At 44.0% G+C, this 14,711-nt stretch overlaps 1 protein-coding gene across 1 annotated transcript in view; it reads right to left on the bottom strand.

Moving 5' to 3' along the window:
- Window positions 1-14,711, bottom strand: part of LOC148508677 (rho GTPase-activating protein 6-like) — a 243,830-nt gene that overhangs the window by 170,879 nt on the left and 58,240 nt on the right. The gene's annotated exons all lie outside the window — the stretch shown is intronic.

Below are 14,711 nucleotides of genomic sequence, written 5' to 3'. Positions count from 1 at the left end.
TTGGAAGACTGTGTAACATCTTGCATGTGAAATGGCCTTATTCTGTGTACCTGCCTATGGTGAGCAATAAAGCTACTGATGGATTTTACCCGCCCTATGGGATTCTTGTCACAGTATATATATATATTTATTACATTTGCTGTACAGTGTAATGTTACTGGATTATCAAGTTCAAATATAACTAATATATATATATATATATATATACATATATACACTGCGTGTGTTTATACAGTATATACGGGTCGGATCTCCCATGTCCAAAACTCTATTTTCCTAAATATTCTGAATATGGAAATATTTTGGATCTGCTGTGACGTCATGATGTCACTGTGTCTAATGACTGTTGGCGTGGGAGTGGCATTGCAGCCAGTCTCTCACCGGAACTTCTATTCCACAGCACCGGAGATCCCTTCACTCCACAGCAGATGCCGCCAGACCCTCCTGCACTCACGCAAGACCTCCTCACAACCCGCTGCCAGACCTTCCCGGACCGTATGTATATATATATATATATATATATACACAATCCTGTGCAAAAGTTTTGGACAAAGTGCTACAAAGTATGAATGCTTTGAAAAATAAAAGTGTTTATTTTTATCAATTAACAAAATGTAAAGTGAATGAACAAATCAATATATGGTGTGACCACCCTTTGCCTTCAAAACAGCATCAATTGTTCTAGGTACACGTGCACAAAATCAGGGATTTTGTAGGGTTATTGTCAGGTGTATGATTAACCAATCATACCAAACAGGTGAAAATGGTTATCATTTTCATATGTAAGTTGAAACGGGAAGCAGTCGGGAAGCCGACGGACGCAATCCCGTCCGCTGGCTTCCCAACTGTCTAATCCCAGCAAGGGTCTAATGACAGACGTCGAAACCCCGACGCCTGTCATTTGACCTATGCTGGGAGCCCGACGCCCGGCATCCCGATTGATTAAATGAAACAGAAACAGCTGTGTAGGAGGCTTAAAACTGGGTGAGGAGCAGCAAAATTCTGCTACAAAGTTGATGTTGTGGAAGACAGTTTTATGTCACAGGTCATATACCATGACAAGACTGAGCACAGCAACAAGACACAAGGTATACATACTGCATCAGCAAGGTCTCTACCAGGCAAAGAATTCAAAGCAAACTGGGGTTTCAAGATGTGCTGTTCAAGCTCTTTTAAAGAAGCACAAAGAAACGGGCAACGTTGAGGACCATAGACACAGTGGTGGCCAAGCAAACTTAATGCATCAGATGAAAGACACATCATGCTTACTTCCCTTCGAAATCGGAAGATGTCCAGCAGTGCCATCAGCTCAGAACTGGCAGAAATCAGTGGGACCCAGGTACACTAATGTACTGTTCAGAGAAGTCTGGCCAGAAGTGGTTTTCATGGAAGAATTTGCGGCCAAAAAGCCATACAGATGTGTCCTCATACACCTTTCCTTTTTTTTTTCATTTGGCACAAGATGCCGTCATGGCTAAGATGCACCACGATGAGTAGCAATTAGATAAATCCCCAATTTTTTTTTCCTGCAAAAGTACTCATATAAACTATCACATTAAAGTAGCAAATTTTAAGAAAAATCACAAGGCATGGATAATACACAGATTAAAAGGCATTTCAAAGGCGAAAGATTTATTCGATCTGAAGAGAAACTGATCTGAAGAGAAATCTGAAGAGAAACCTTTGTCGCCTCTGATCTTTGCCCTTGTCATTGAACCACTTGCAGCGCAAATACACCTTGACTCGGATATTAGGGGTGCGTCACTTGGAAAGTCTGAATACAAAATATCTCTTTTCGCTGATGACGTACTCCTAACCCTAACCTCTCCTTATACATCTCTCCCGAAAGTTTTTCAAGTTATGACTGACTACGGCTCACTTTCGGGTTATAAGGTCAACTTTTCTAAAACTGAGTCTCTTGCACTTAATATGACACATAGGGCCCTCTCCTGTGTCACAATTATAACTTCTCCTGGCACCCCTCTAAAATTAAATATTTAGGAGTCTACATAACAAACAGTTACGACACTTTACACTCTGCAAATTTCCCCCCTATGCTTAAAAAAATTAAACTGGACCTTCTTCGATGGCGTGATCTAATAATCTCCTGGTTAGGCAGGATAGCAGCAATCAAGATGAACCTTATGCCTAGATTACTCTACCTTTTCCAGACCCTCCCTGTTGCTGTTCCCAAATCAACTTTATTGCAAATCCACAGGTGGTTTGTCCAATTCGTATGGAAATCCAAACCTCCCCGCATTGGTTTCCTGACTTTTTGTTGTCCCACCACTAATGGGGGAAATGGATTTCCGATATTAACCTTTATTACTATGCTACCCATTTAAGTCAGGCAATAGCCTGGTTTACATTATCTCGAATACCCCGCTGGGTGGAAATTGAAACTAAGTTGTGTAATGTTTCCTCCATATCTACAATTATAGGCTTGGCTTCACCTGATAGACCCCAATCTGCTCGCTCACACCTGGTTATCTCCTTTACATGCTCTATATGGGATTACTGTAAATCACATTTTAACACCACCACCTACCCATCCCCCATTACCCCTATATGGTCGAACCCAGCATTCTCCCCAGGTTTCAACCTTTCCCGTTTTTCTCCATGGATTAAAGGTGGGGTCAGGGTGGTATCTGATCTCTGTGAGTCGGATAGATGCGCCCCTCTGGATTCCCTACAGAATAAATTTAATATATCTTCTGTTAATACTTTTACTTATATTCAAATACGTCACTTTATTAACTCTTTTCCCATTAATTCAATTGTTAGATCTTTAACACCTTATGAGTCTTTATGTCTCCGTAATCCTCTTATGAAAGGTATTATATCTGTCATCTATAATCTTTTATTGAATGTTAATTTATCAGATGCACCTGCCCATGAACTTCAATGGGAAAAGGATTTGGGAAGCCCACCAGACGAGGGCACATGGTCTGTGGTGCGGGAGAGGGTATCCAAATCTTCTATTTCCACCTTAATAAAGGAAAATGCCTACAAGATATACTACAGATGGTAGCTGGTGCCTGCCCGCCTGCATAGAATGTATCACCTAGCATCTGATCATTGCTGGAGAGATTGCGGTGAGGCAGGCACCTACATTCACATATGGTGGTCATGTCCTAAAATAGCCAAATTTTATGATGAGGTTGCTGTCCTCCTTTCGGAAATACTAAAAATACCACTGACTAAATCTCCCTGGTCTTTTCTCCTTGGCTGTCCACTTGAGGGCCTCAATTCACATGCTGATAAGCTTTCTTCACATATCTTAAACGCAGCTCAATGTTTAGTTGCAAGACACTGGAAAGATATCAACCCTCCTCCTCGCCAACAACTCATAAATAAAATCTGGCATGTGGCGGCCATGGAGAAAATTTCATCGTACCTCCATAACACCTCCCATAAGTTTCTTATAGTTTGGGGTGACTGGTTTCTTTATAATAACACCACACCACATGAATCCCTGCCCTCAGGCTTTTCGAACCTTCTACTCTAATGATCATAATCCACCTATTATCTGTTGAAATCTGGACTCGGTCTCCTCTTTAACTCCCATGTCCCCCCCAACATGTTTTTTCCCTTCCCCTCCTTTCTCTTCTTTCCTTCTCTTTCTTTTTCTTTTTCACCTCTCTACCCCATACGTAGTTCTGCTTTCCATCAGGGAGGCATCTGATTGGCTCCAAATGCATTCTGCAGCAGGACAACGACCCCAAACATACAGCCAATGTCATTAAAAACTATCTTCAACGTAAATAAGAACAAGGAGTCCTAGAAGTAATGATACAGTGCTTCACTTTTCCCACATTTTGTTATGTTACAGCCTTTTTCCAAAATGAAATAAATTCATTTTTGTCCTCAAAATTCTATACACAATACCCCTTAATGACAACGTGTAAAAAGTTTTTTTGAGATTTTTGCAAATTTAATTAAAAAAAAACCTAAGAAATCACATGTACTTAAGAATTCACAGCCTTTGCCATGAAGCTCAAAATTGAGCTCAGGTGTATCCTGTTTCCACTGATCATCCTTGATATGTTCCTACAGCTTAATTGGAGTCTACTTGTGGTAAATTCAGTTGTTTGGACATGATTTTGAAAGGTATACACCTCTCTATATAAGGTCCCACACTTGACAGTGCATGTCAGAGTACAAACCAAGCATGAAGTCCAAGGAATTGCCTGTAGACCTCAGAGACAGGATTGTCTCGAGGCACAAATATAGGGAAGGGTACAGAAAAATATCTGCTGCTTTGAAGGTCCCAATGAGCACAGTGACCTCCATCATCCATAAATGGAAGAAGTTCGGAACCAACAAGACTCTTCCTAGAGTTGGCCGACCGTCTAAACTGAGCGATCGTGGGAGAAGGGCCCTAGTCAGGGAGGTGACCAAGAACCCGATGATCACTCTGTCAGAGCAACAGCATTCCTCTGTGGAGAGAGGAGAAGCTTCCAGAAGGACAACCATCTCTCCAGCAATCCACCAATCAGGCCTGTATGGTAGAGTGGCCAGACGGAAGCCACTCCTTAGTAAAAAGCACATGGCAGCCCACCTGGAGTTTGCCAAAATGCACCAGAAGGACTCTCAAACCATGAGAAACAAAATTCACTGGTCTGATGAGATTCTGATTGAACGCTTTGGCGTCAATGCAAGGTGTTATGTTTGGAGGAAACCAGGCACCGCTCATCACCAGGCCAATGCCATCCCTACAGTGAAGCATGGTGGTGGCAGCATCATGCTGTGGGGATGTTTTTCAGAGGCAGGAACTGGGAGACTAGTCAGGATAGAGGGAAAGATGAATGCAGCAATGTACAGAGACATCCTGGATGAAAACCTGCTCCAGAGCGCTCTTAACCTCAGACTGAGGCGACGGTTCATCTTTCAGCAGGACAACGACCCTAACCACACAGCCAAAATATCAAAGGAGTTGTTTCAGGACAATTCTGTGAATGTCCTTGAGTGGCCCAGCCAGAGCCCAGACTTGAATCTGATTGAACATCTCTGGAGACATCTGAAAATGGCTGTGCACCAACACTTCCCATCCAACCTGATGGAGCTTGAGAGGTGCTGCAAAGAGGAATGGACGAAACTACTCAAATATAGGTGTGCCAAGCTTGTGTCATCATATTCAAAAAGACTTGAGGCTGTAATTGCTGCCAAAGGTGCATCAACAAAGTATAGATCAAAGGCTGTGACTACTTAAGGACATGTGATTTCTTAGTTTTGTTTTTTTTTTAAATTAAATTTGCAAAAATCTCAATACATTTTTTTACACGTTGTCATTATGGGGTATTGTGTGTAGAATTTTGAGGACAAAAATGAATTTGTTCCATTTTGGAATAAGGCTGTAACATAACAAAATGTGGGAAAAGTGAAGCGCAGTAAATATATTCCAGATGCACTGTATGGCCCTCACAGAGCCCTGATCTTAACATCATAGAGTCTGTCTGGGATTACATGAAGAGACAGAAGGATTTGAGCAAGCCTACATCCACAGAAGATCTGTGGTTAGTTCTCCAAGATGCTTGGAACAAGCTCCCTGCTGAGTTCCTTCTAAAACTGTGTGCAAGTGTACCTAGAAGAATTTAAGAATTAATGGTGTTTTGAAGGTAAAGGGTGGTCACAACAAATATTGATTTGATTTAGAATTATCTTCTGTTCATTCACTTTGCATTTTGTTAATTGATAAAAATAAACTATTAACACTTCTATTTTTGAAAGCTTTCTTACTTTGCAGTACTTTTTCCACACCTGCCTAAGACTTTAGTGGCTAATAAGTGTAGAAATATCCTTATAAAAAGGAAATGAGTAAGGAAATATTAATCCAGTGTCTACATATATGATATGGGAGTGGTGTAAATTTTTTTAGGGTAAGTCACCAGTATGGTGACCATCTTGAAGTCGGCCATCTTGGATTCACTCTAATTTTTTAATTGGGAAGGTAGTCATGTGACATGTCAAACAGATGCAGAATTCCATAAGAAAAACAATAGTGTTCTTTGTTTTAATGTATTTTTATTTATTCTTGAGTTTTAATATAAAGTTTATATGATATGTTCAAAGTGCTGTCCACCATGTTGCAGTATTAAGGCTATTCTCTTTTCCCATTCCTGATGAACCTTGACCAACATGTCTGGCTGAATCTGAGCACAAGCATTAACAATTCATTCACAGATTATATTTCCTTACTCGTTTCCTTTTTATAAGGTGTTTCAACACTTATGGACCACCCTGTATATTAGAGATGAGCAGGTTCGCTTTTCAGAAAACCGAACCCACCCTAATATCACATTTCAAATATGATCAGAGTACCGGCCCGGGTCTTTCTGCCGGGCTCGGATCCTAAAATGAGGCAAAACACCATCTTTCCAGTGTCGGATCTCACATGTTTTGAATTGCATATAAAAGTACCTCCCTCTTGTTTAGGCACCATTTCACGCTGGAGATCCAACGGATAGGTTGTAGCTAGGCAGGCAGGAGTCTCTTAGTTGTATGAAAAAAAAACTGGTAGTGTTTAGCAGCAGTTAAAAAGGCTGCAAAGGCAGGGCCACTGTGTCACGCTGTGGACTCAGGAAGGGAGCATTGTGTATAAGACTCTGGGCCTGATTCAGACCCGCTCGCAAGCGCTATGTGCTCGCAAGCGGGTCGATGGTGGCCCAGTGCGCACGTGCGCATGCGCACTGTTCGTGCGTGAGCCCCGGAGCGAGCGCAAAAAGCACTCGCTCCGGCGCTCGCATCCAAAAGGGGCAGCTGTCGATGTTGATTGACAGCTGCCCCGTTTGGAAGGTGGGGAAGGGGGGTGGCTGAGCAAACGGAGGCGTTCCTGCAGGAAAGCCTCCGTTTGTGGGTGGCCCTACTGACATCACTAGTGATGTCAGTAGGTGGCCTTCCTGCTCTAATAGTGCAGGAAGTCCACTGGGGCTTGCGGCAACGAGACCCTACTGCAAGGGTCTCGTCGCAAGCCCGATGGTCGCCATGGTCTTGACCATCGCGACCATCATCATTGCCGCTCGCATAAGCTGTGGGCATAAGCTGTGGGCGTAAGGCTGAAGAAATGCCTAGGGTGCCAAGAAACCTTGCACCAGCCCTGACTTTACTCCATACATGTCTACCCTCCCGGATTTCACTCCTGTTTTTTCGGGTAACCCCCTGCATCCCCGGAAGGGTAGGCACTTCTCCCACATTCTGCCCACTTCCTAGTGAAGTGGGCAGAGTGGGGCAAATTTCCGCAGTGATCGCGGGGGCGGGACTTTGTTATGCAATTTTTCATGAGTCACATCATCTAGCCCCGCCCCCTATTTAAATTTGCTCCAATCACAGCAATTTAATGTGGAGGGGTGGGGCTTAATGGCGTGATCTTTCAGGCCCCACCCCCTGTCACAACCCACCTGCTTCTTCTCCCGGGGAGGAGAAAAAAAAGGTAGGCAAGTATGGTTTACTCCTAGCACATCACATTGATGGTCTCCTGTCCCTGCAGTTGCTCCTGCAATGCGATCATGGGTGCTAATATCCTGCCAAGATCGCATTGCAAATGCAGTCATTAATAAATTGGCTCCAATAAGAACTACATTTTTATTTTGTTTATTTAAAATCCAGTTTTACAGCTTTACATAAACATCAAAATCTACACAAAACAACATAAACCAATGAAGTGACATCAGGTGATACAGTAAGTTTGAAAATGTACACAGGTCCAACAAATTAAACCTTTCATATACAGTAATTACACTGATTCAGGGAAATGCTAAGCAAAACCCTCGGTGTTAAAGGAATGGCAAAGAATCCTTCTTGACCCCAAAAAGATGTCTCCCGATACACAAAAATGCAAACTAATTTAGTCAACGGTATCCTTAACCCCATACACATGCTCTATTGTAGGATGACATTTTGCCAATAAATATATCACTTTGAACACTGATGCGAGAGCTGCACACTTTTCAGATTCTGAAACCTTGCACTTTAGAAATCATGAGGTACCCTAGCCTAATATTATAAACGGAATCGGTATAAAATACCAATGGACGGGATGCAGGCGGTCAGTACACTGACAGCGGCACCTCGATGGCTCAAATCCCAACAGGGCATATACTAACCCCTCCTACCCTGCACCCCAACCATCCCGGTATGTGCCTAAATCTAACCCTCCCCCCTTAGGGCCTAATCCTAACTCTCCCCTCTTAGTGCCTAACCCTAACCCCCCCCCCCAGGTGGTGCCTAAACCTAACCCCCCCTGCCTGAAGCCTAACCCTAATCTCAACCCTCCTGCAGCCTAACCTGTCCCCAGGCTGCCTAAACCTTACTCCCTCCCCCCACCCGCGGCTAATACTTACCTTTCCCCGGTGTCCTTACGATCGGGATTTCGGCGCCAGTGTTGTCTCGGCGACCGGGATTCTGATGCCGGGGTACCAGCAGATGGCATCCCGGTTGTCGGGATGTTAACTGCATCCCTTATAAACAACTTATTATGGGAAATCCAGATTAGTTTACCATTGCTCATCACTCAATTGCCTTGCAACTTTATTTCATTTTATGGAAAGAAAGAGCACCATAAATCGAAAATAATAATAATAAAAAAAACATGAGGGAAAGATTCAAAGAGGATGGACAAAGCAACATGATGACGTCAGATGCTGAAAAAAGAATAGAAAAAAACAGGTCAACATTAATTAATATTTTGCACAACTAGGAACCGCAACCGTCACCAATCAACCTAATCATATTCATAATAAGACAATACAGTGAAGCCAGTTACAAAGTAAAAAAAAGTCTCTGGAAATCACTGGATCATACTAAAAACAAAATAATCCACAGATCCCAATATTGGAAAAAGAGCAAGTAGCACACAGAAAAACAGAAGAAACCTTGGGGCTGCATGCCAAAATAAAATAAAATAACGAAGCCCAAAGGTGACCAAAGTGAAATATCTTTAAGCCACAAAAAATTGGCAACATGAATGATTGAAATACACAAAACAATCACATAGAGATGTAGTATAATATATATATATATATATATATATATATATATTGTGATAGGATCACTGGTAAAGTGGTCTGTGACAGGGACATTTATCCCAGATTCCTGTCTCATGTGTTTTAAATCCCCAGGAGAAAGTCTGCAGTGAAGCAGGCTTGAGTCTCGGCTTTTTGAAAAGCCGGTTTGGGACCTAGGGGTTGTGGGTGAGAGGAGAGGGAGGGCTCCACCCACGGCCACTCCAGGTTTTGGTTCTCTTAGCCTGGTAACAGGCTTGTTAGGGTTTCCACCTGAGAGTGGCCAATATAAGCCTAGTGTGTTGAGGGCTGATTGTCTCACCTGGGAGAGCAGACAGGGAGTTTGCTCAGAGACACTGTGAAAACCTAACTGTGAGTGCTGTGCTGTGCCTTGGTTGCTGGTGAGGGCATTAGGCCCTGCCAGGTTCTGGTAGTGAGGGAACTACCTGTGAAGTTAGTGCCCCGACAGGGCTAGGATTTATGTTTATGTTTTCTTTATGTTATTTCTGTTTTGCACAATAAAGACTAGCGCCGACCAGCTTGTACTCGAATCCAGTCTGGCGTACTGTTTCCCGGCTGCTGTGTGTGTGTAAGGAAGGAGTCCTCTACCCAGGAGAGGGACCCCTAATCTGACTGTGTCACAATATATATATATATTATAAGGGCACAGTCATGCCCTTATATTAGGGCTGCATCTAAAAAAAATGGATTTCTGCAGGTGCAGGGTGTTTTAGGGGCTACACCTCAAAACATATAGGAGGTACCAAGTTGAAATTTGGTAGGGGCGGGTAGAACTGTTGCATGGTGCTGCATGCCAAATTTCTGGGCATAACCATAAAAAATGAGGATTTGGGAGTAATCTGAATCTCCAACTGTCACATTTTTCTGACATTCTCAGTTAGGACCACTTTTCTGCTGTAGTCTATGGGTTTTTTTTGGGAAGGCAAAACTCTGGGTAGCTGGTAAATTTAGACTTGGGGTTTGTTTTATTAGGTGGATATTGTGCCAGGGTACATGCTTTTGGGGTTCAGGTAAATTAGAAAGTTACAGTTTTTAAAGTATTACCTCAAGAATACGCCATTGTAGAAATAGAAGTTTTCAACTTGTTGCACAGCCACAGTAGTAGCCTCCAGCAGGTGTAGTCATAGTGGCTTCACTTGGGTGCAGCAAGATGGCCGTTGTTTGCGGGCGTTAGCGGGGGACCGGGGGGCAGGAAGACGGTGTTTGCTGCTGTCGGGATGCGGGGTAGAGGGGTTAGGGGTTAGCAGGTATTAGCTACAGACAGGAACCGGGGATGGTAGTGGGCGTTAGCGGCGGCGATGAAGGCGGCAGTGGTGCAGGCGTTAGGACCCGGGGGAGGTAGCAGCACACAGATGCAAGCTTGGATCTGAAAAGTCTGTGATACCTGCATCTGTGTTTAAAAAAACAAACACAGAAGCAAGGACGGGTCAGTGAAAACCATCTGTGCTTCTGTGTTTAAAAATAAAAACATTGTAAAAAAAAAATGGCATGGCCCCCTCCGAAAAAAACAACCAGCCCCGGGCTATGGTGCCCCAGTATTGGTTGTGTTAAATACAGGGGATAAACGAGGTAGGGGTCCCCCATATGAAGCACAACCAGCACCAGGCTTTTCAGAAGCAGTCCTGGTTGCCAAAATACGGGGGACAAATTACGTATTTAGCGCAACCAGCACTGGGCTCTGAGCCGGTCCTGGTTCTGGAAATACAGGGGGGAAAAATGCATAGGGCCCCCTTGTATTTCCCAGAACCAGCACCAGACCCTTTCTAGCAGGGGGGTGATGCTACAGCCAAGGGAACCCTTTCACCGGGCCCCCCAGCCGCAGCATCACCCCTGACTGCTAGTCAGCCCAGGCCGGGGATCCCTGGGGAGTTGAGGACCCCCCAATAAAGGGGTCCCCCTCTCCAGGGCACCCCAGGCCCAGGCTGATAGCCTGGGGCTATCCACGGCACCCCTGGGCGGTGGGTGCCAGGTTGATTATGTAAAGTGTGGTGCAATTACATTTAAAATAGTGTCTTTTTCTGTGGAACTACAGTTCCCAGCAAGCCTCCCCCGCATGCTCATACTTGGAGAACCACAAGTATGAGCATGCGGGGCATTACGGGCATGCTGGTAGCTGTAGTTCCACAACAAAAGCAATATTAAAAAAACACACAACACACTCAGTCGGCGGCAGGGAGGCAGCAGAGAAGAGCTGCCAAAGACAGAAGACGCCTCGGAAGCCCTGGATGGGCAACGGCCAGGAACAAGAGCTTATAGGGCGTCACCCTCCAGGTGAAGATGCCATAGAAGTCCTGGGGGTGCGGCAGCAATGTAAAAGAGCTTAAGGCTGCCGCCCCCCAGATGAAGGTCCCGCGAGATAAAATATTTAAAAAAAGGTATCTGTCTGTTTTATTTTAAGATTTCTTTTGCAGGGGTACTATAGGTAGCAGCAGGCCCTTAGTGCCCGCCTGCTGACGCTTGTGGTTCTCCAAGTGCCAGTATGCAGGGGTTGCCTGCTGGGACCTGTAGTACTACTGCAAAAGACAATATTTATATATTTATATGCACCACACAACTTAAATCAACCCATCACCCACCACCCAGGGGTGCTGGGGATAGCCCCGGGCTATCAGCCTAGGCCTGGGGTGCCCTTGAGAGGGGGACCCGTTTAATGGGGAGTCCCCAACTCCCCAGGGATCCCTAGCCTGGGCTGGCTAGCAGTCAGGGGTGATGCTTCGGCTGGGGGGGGGGGCCCAGTGAAAGGGCTCCCCTGGCTGTGGCATCACCTCCCTGCTAGAAAATGTCTGGTGCTGGTTCTAGTAAATACAGGGGGGGCCCTACACATTTTTTCCCCCTGTATTTCCAGAACCAGGACCAGCTCAGAGCCCAGTGCTGGTTGCAATAAGTATGGGGGACCCCTACATCCTTTGTCCCCTGTATTTTGGCAACCAGGACTGGTCCTGAAAAGCCTGCTGCTGGTTGTGCTTCATACGTCATTTGTCCCCAGTATTTTGTACAGCCAGTACTGGGGCTCCAAAGCCCGACGCTGGTTGTTTTCTATGGGGGCGGGTCTACGTTTTTTTTTTACACATTCAATTTTTAACATAGATGCACAGATGGATCTCACTGCTGTATTTGTCCATCTATGACTTCTTGATTTGATTGTCGCCCACTGATGCCCCCTTTGCACTGCACCTCTGCCACAGCTCTGCACTACCGCTGCTGCTGCTATCCCACACGCCTACAGCCATCTCGCACTCTGCACCTCCCAAACCAACCTCCTGTGTGCTGTCCCCTCTTCCACCTGCGTTAGTGTATCATTTTGTTGGCCTTCTCCCCTGCAGGTGGCCCCGTTTGCTCATCCAAACCCTGATAGTTAATACATTTCAAAAAAGCTATGAAATTCTATAGAAAAAAAACCTTACGGTTTCGCATATCCCATTAAGACTGCTTAGACATGATCTGAAAATTCACAAAACCTATTAATTTTCTGACACTCAAACTCCAAAAAGCAATGAAATTACGATCATTAAGGCTGAAGCCTTAATGGATGTGTTCCTTGCACAATACAGTATGGTAATGGGAAGATTGTGGGCACTGAGTGGGATGTGGGAACCACATAACTGCTTTGACCTCAGTTGCATAGACTGCATGTGTGTTTTCCAATGAGCACACAATTCTGTGAATTAGCAGCTCCACCATTTTGTTAGTGACAGCAATCTCTTTCTGTGAGAGTGCTGAATCTGTAGTTAACTACAGGGTGTGATGGCATACCATATCTGTATGGTGCAAGCAACACGTCCATTAAGGCATCAGCCTTAATGATCATAATTTAATTGCTTTTTGGAGTTTGAGTGGCAGAAAATTAATAGGTTTTGTGAATTTTCAGATCATGTCTAAGCAGTCTTAATGGGACATGTGAGACACGTAAGGTTTTTTGTCTATGGAAAAAATAACATGCCCAAGCAAACTACAGTAAGTAGGCCACACATCTAGACTACCAAATAAAGGAATGTTAGAACACAATAATGTACAAAATAATAAACAGGGAATTATATTACAGCACTTGGACAACTTTAACATCATAGACATAGTTACACTAACTCCAAAGCATAAAGGTGAAATACAAAAAGCACTCTCACGATTACACCAACTAGATGAATACGGTATGTAAACTAAAAACACCTACACACCTACACATACCTTTGGGGTTTCTACTAATACAAGCACCAATAATCTCTAACTGCAAATCCCCCAAAATAAATAACCAGATCACCAGGGCACATGTTCTAGCATATACTTAATAGAGATGTGCATGGACCCCATGTTTTGTTTCTAATTCATCATCGTGTTTTGGTTTTGATTTCCCAAAACCACCCCCACGTGTTTTGGTTTTGGGGGGCAGATGTACCTTGTTCTGGAAAGTGATAAATTGGAGAGTGATAAACTACCAAACTAAAAACCAATCAGCTCAGAACTGTCATTTTTCAAACACAGCCTGTACCATGACAGATAGAAGCTGAGTGGCTGGTTGTTTATCACTCCAATTTATCACTTTCCAGAGCTTAGTACATCTCCCCTGATCTGTATTTTTTTCACAAATTGATAAAAACATTTAGCGGACCAGGCAATATAAGGTAAACTATCACCGGCAAGGAATGCTGGGAGTGACTGCAATATAACAGGAAGAGGAACCAATGTAAACCATCCGCTGATTGCAATTAGAGCTGTACTGCATACACACTGAGAGACTAGCACACACTTGATTGCAGACTAGCAGCAGCTGAATGCTTCCACACATATTGACAGCTTCCCTGCTGCCTAGCAACAGACAGGACTAGAAACTGCTAGTCCCTGTCAGAAATCCTTGCTGCGGATCGTAACATTGCAGCTGGGGACAAAACAAGGCTTAAAAGTTATACATCATACATATGGACTGGGGTCGTCAGCACCCGGAAGTACAGCAGTGCCCAGAGCATCTTCAAGACACACCAGAAAGTGCACACAGAAAGGTGCCTACCTGTAGCCTCCAAAGGATGCTAAGGATGGCACTGCCACAGTGAACCTGGCTGCAGGGTGCCGTTCCAGGCACACTGCTAGCCAGGAGCAAGGGCTGAGGGGAAGCGACGGTACCACCCACAGAGCCCTCTTTAAGGCTCTGATTGCAGCCCCCTTAAGTCTATAGGTAGGAGCCGCCACTGCCCATCAGTATGTTTAAAGTTAACATCTCTCACACAGACTGCAGGAGGGTGACTGGTAGTGCATGGATACATTGTAAAATTGTGTGAGATCCTGCAAGCTGATGAATTGGGCAAAGGGGCATGAGGCTAGCCCACATGTAAGTTAAAATTGTGTCTAGAGGGCAGTAGTGACTGTATATCATCTTAAATAAATCTAATACTTAAATCCTTTTTTTCAACAATGCCTCATTTTCTACTTTAAAAAGAAAAATAGCAAATATCCCTGTATTATAATTAATTTCTCCTAAAATTTAATGTAGCACTATGATCTATCTGAATTGAAAAGTTAGAAACATAAATGGTATCAGCCTCAAAATATACCAAAAAATAAATGAGGTCTCAAAAGAAATCTTTATGTCATTAACTGTGGGCTATTCAGTGTTAAATCTAAAAGAAAATACTGCTGTTTGGAGGCGTATTTTTTGTATTTCGAATAAGGTAGGTACAAGTGTGTACTGAGGAGTAGTAGCAA

Source organism: Taudactylus pleione, unplaced genomic scaffold (genome assembly GCF_031769625.1).
Source record: "Taudactylus pleione unplaced genomic scaffold, aTauple2 ptg000352l, whole genome shotgun sequence".
Lineage (NCBI taxonomy): Eukaryota > Metazoa > Chordata > Amphibia > Anura > Myobatrachidae > Taudactylus > Taudactylus pleione.
This window is presented reverse-complemented; position numbering and strand designations above follow the sequence as displayed.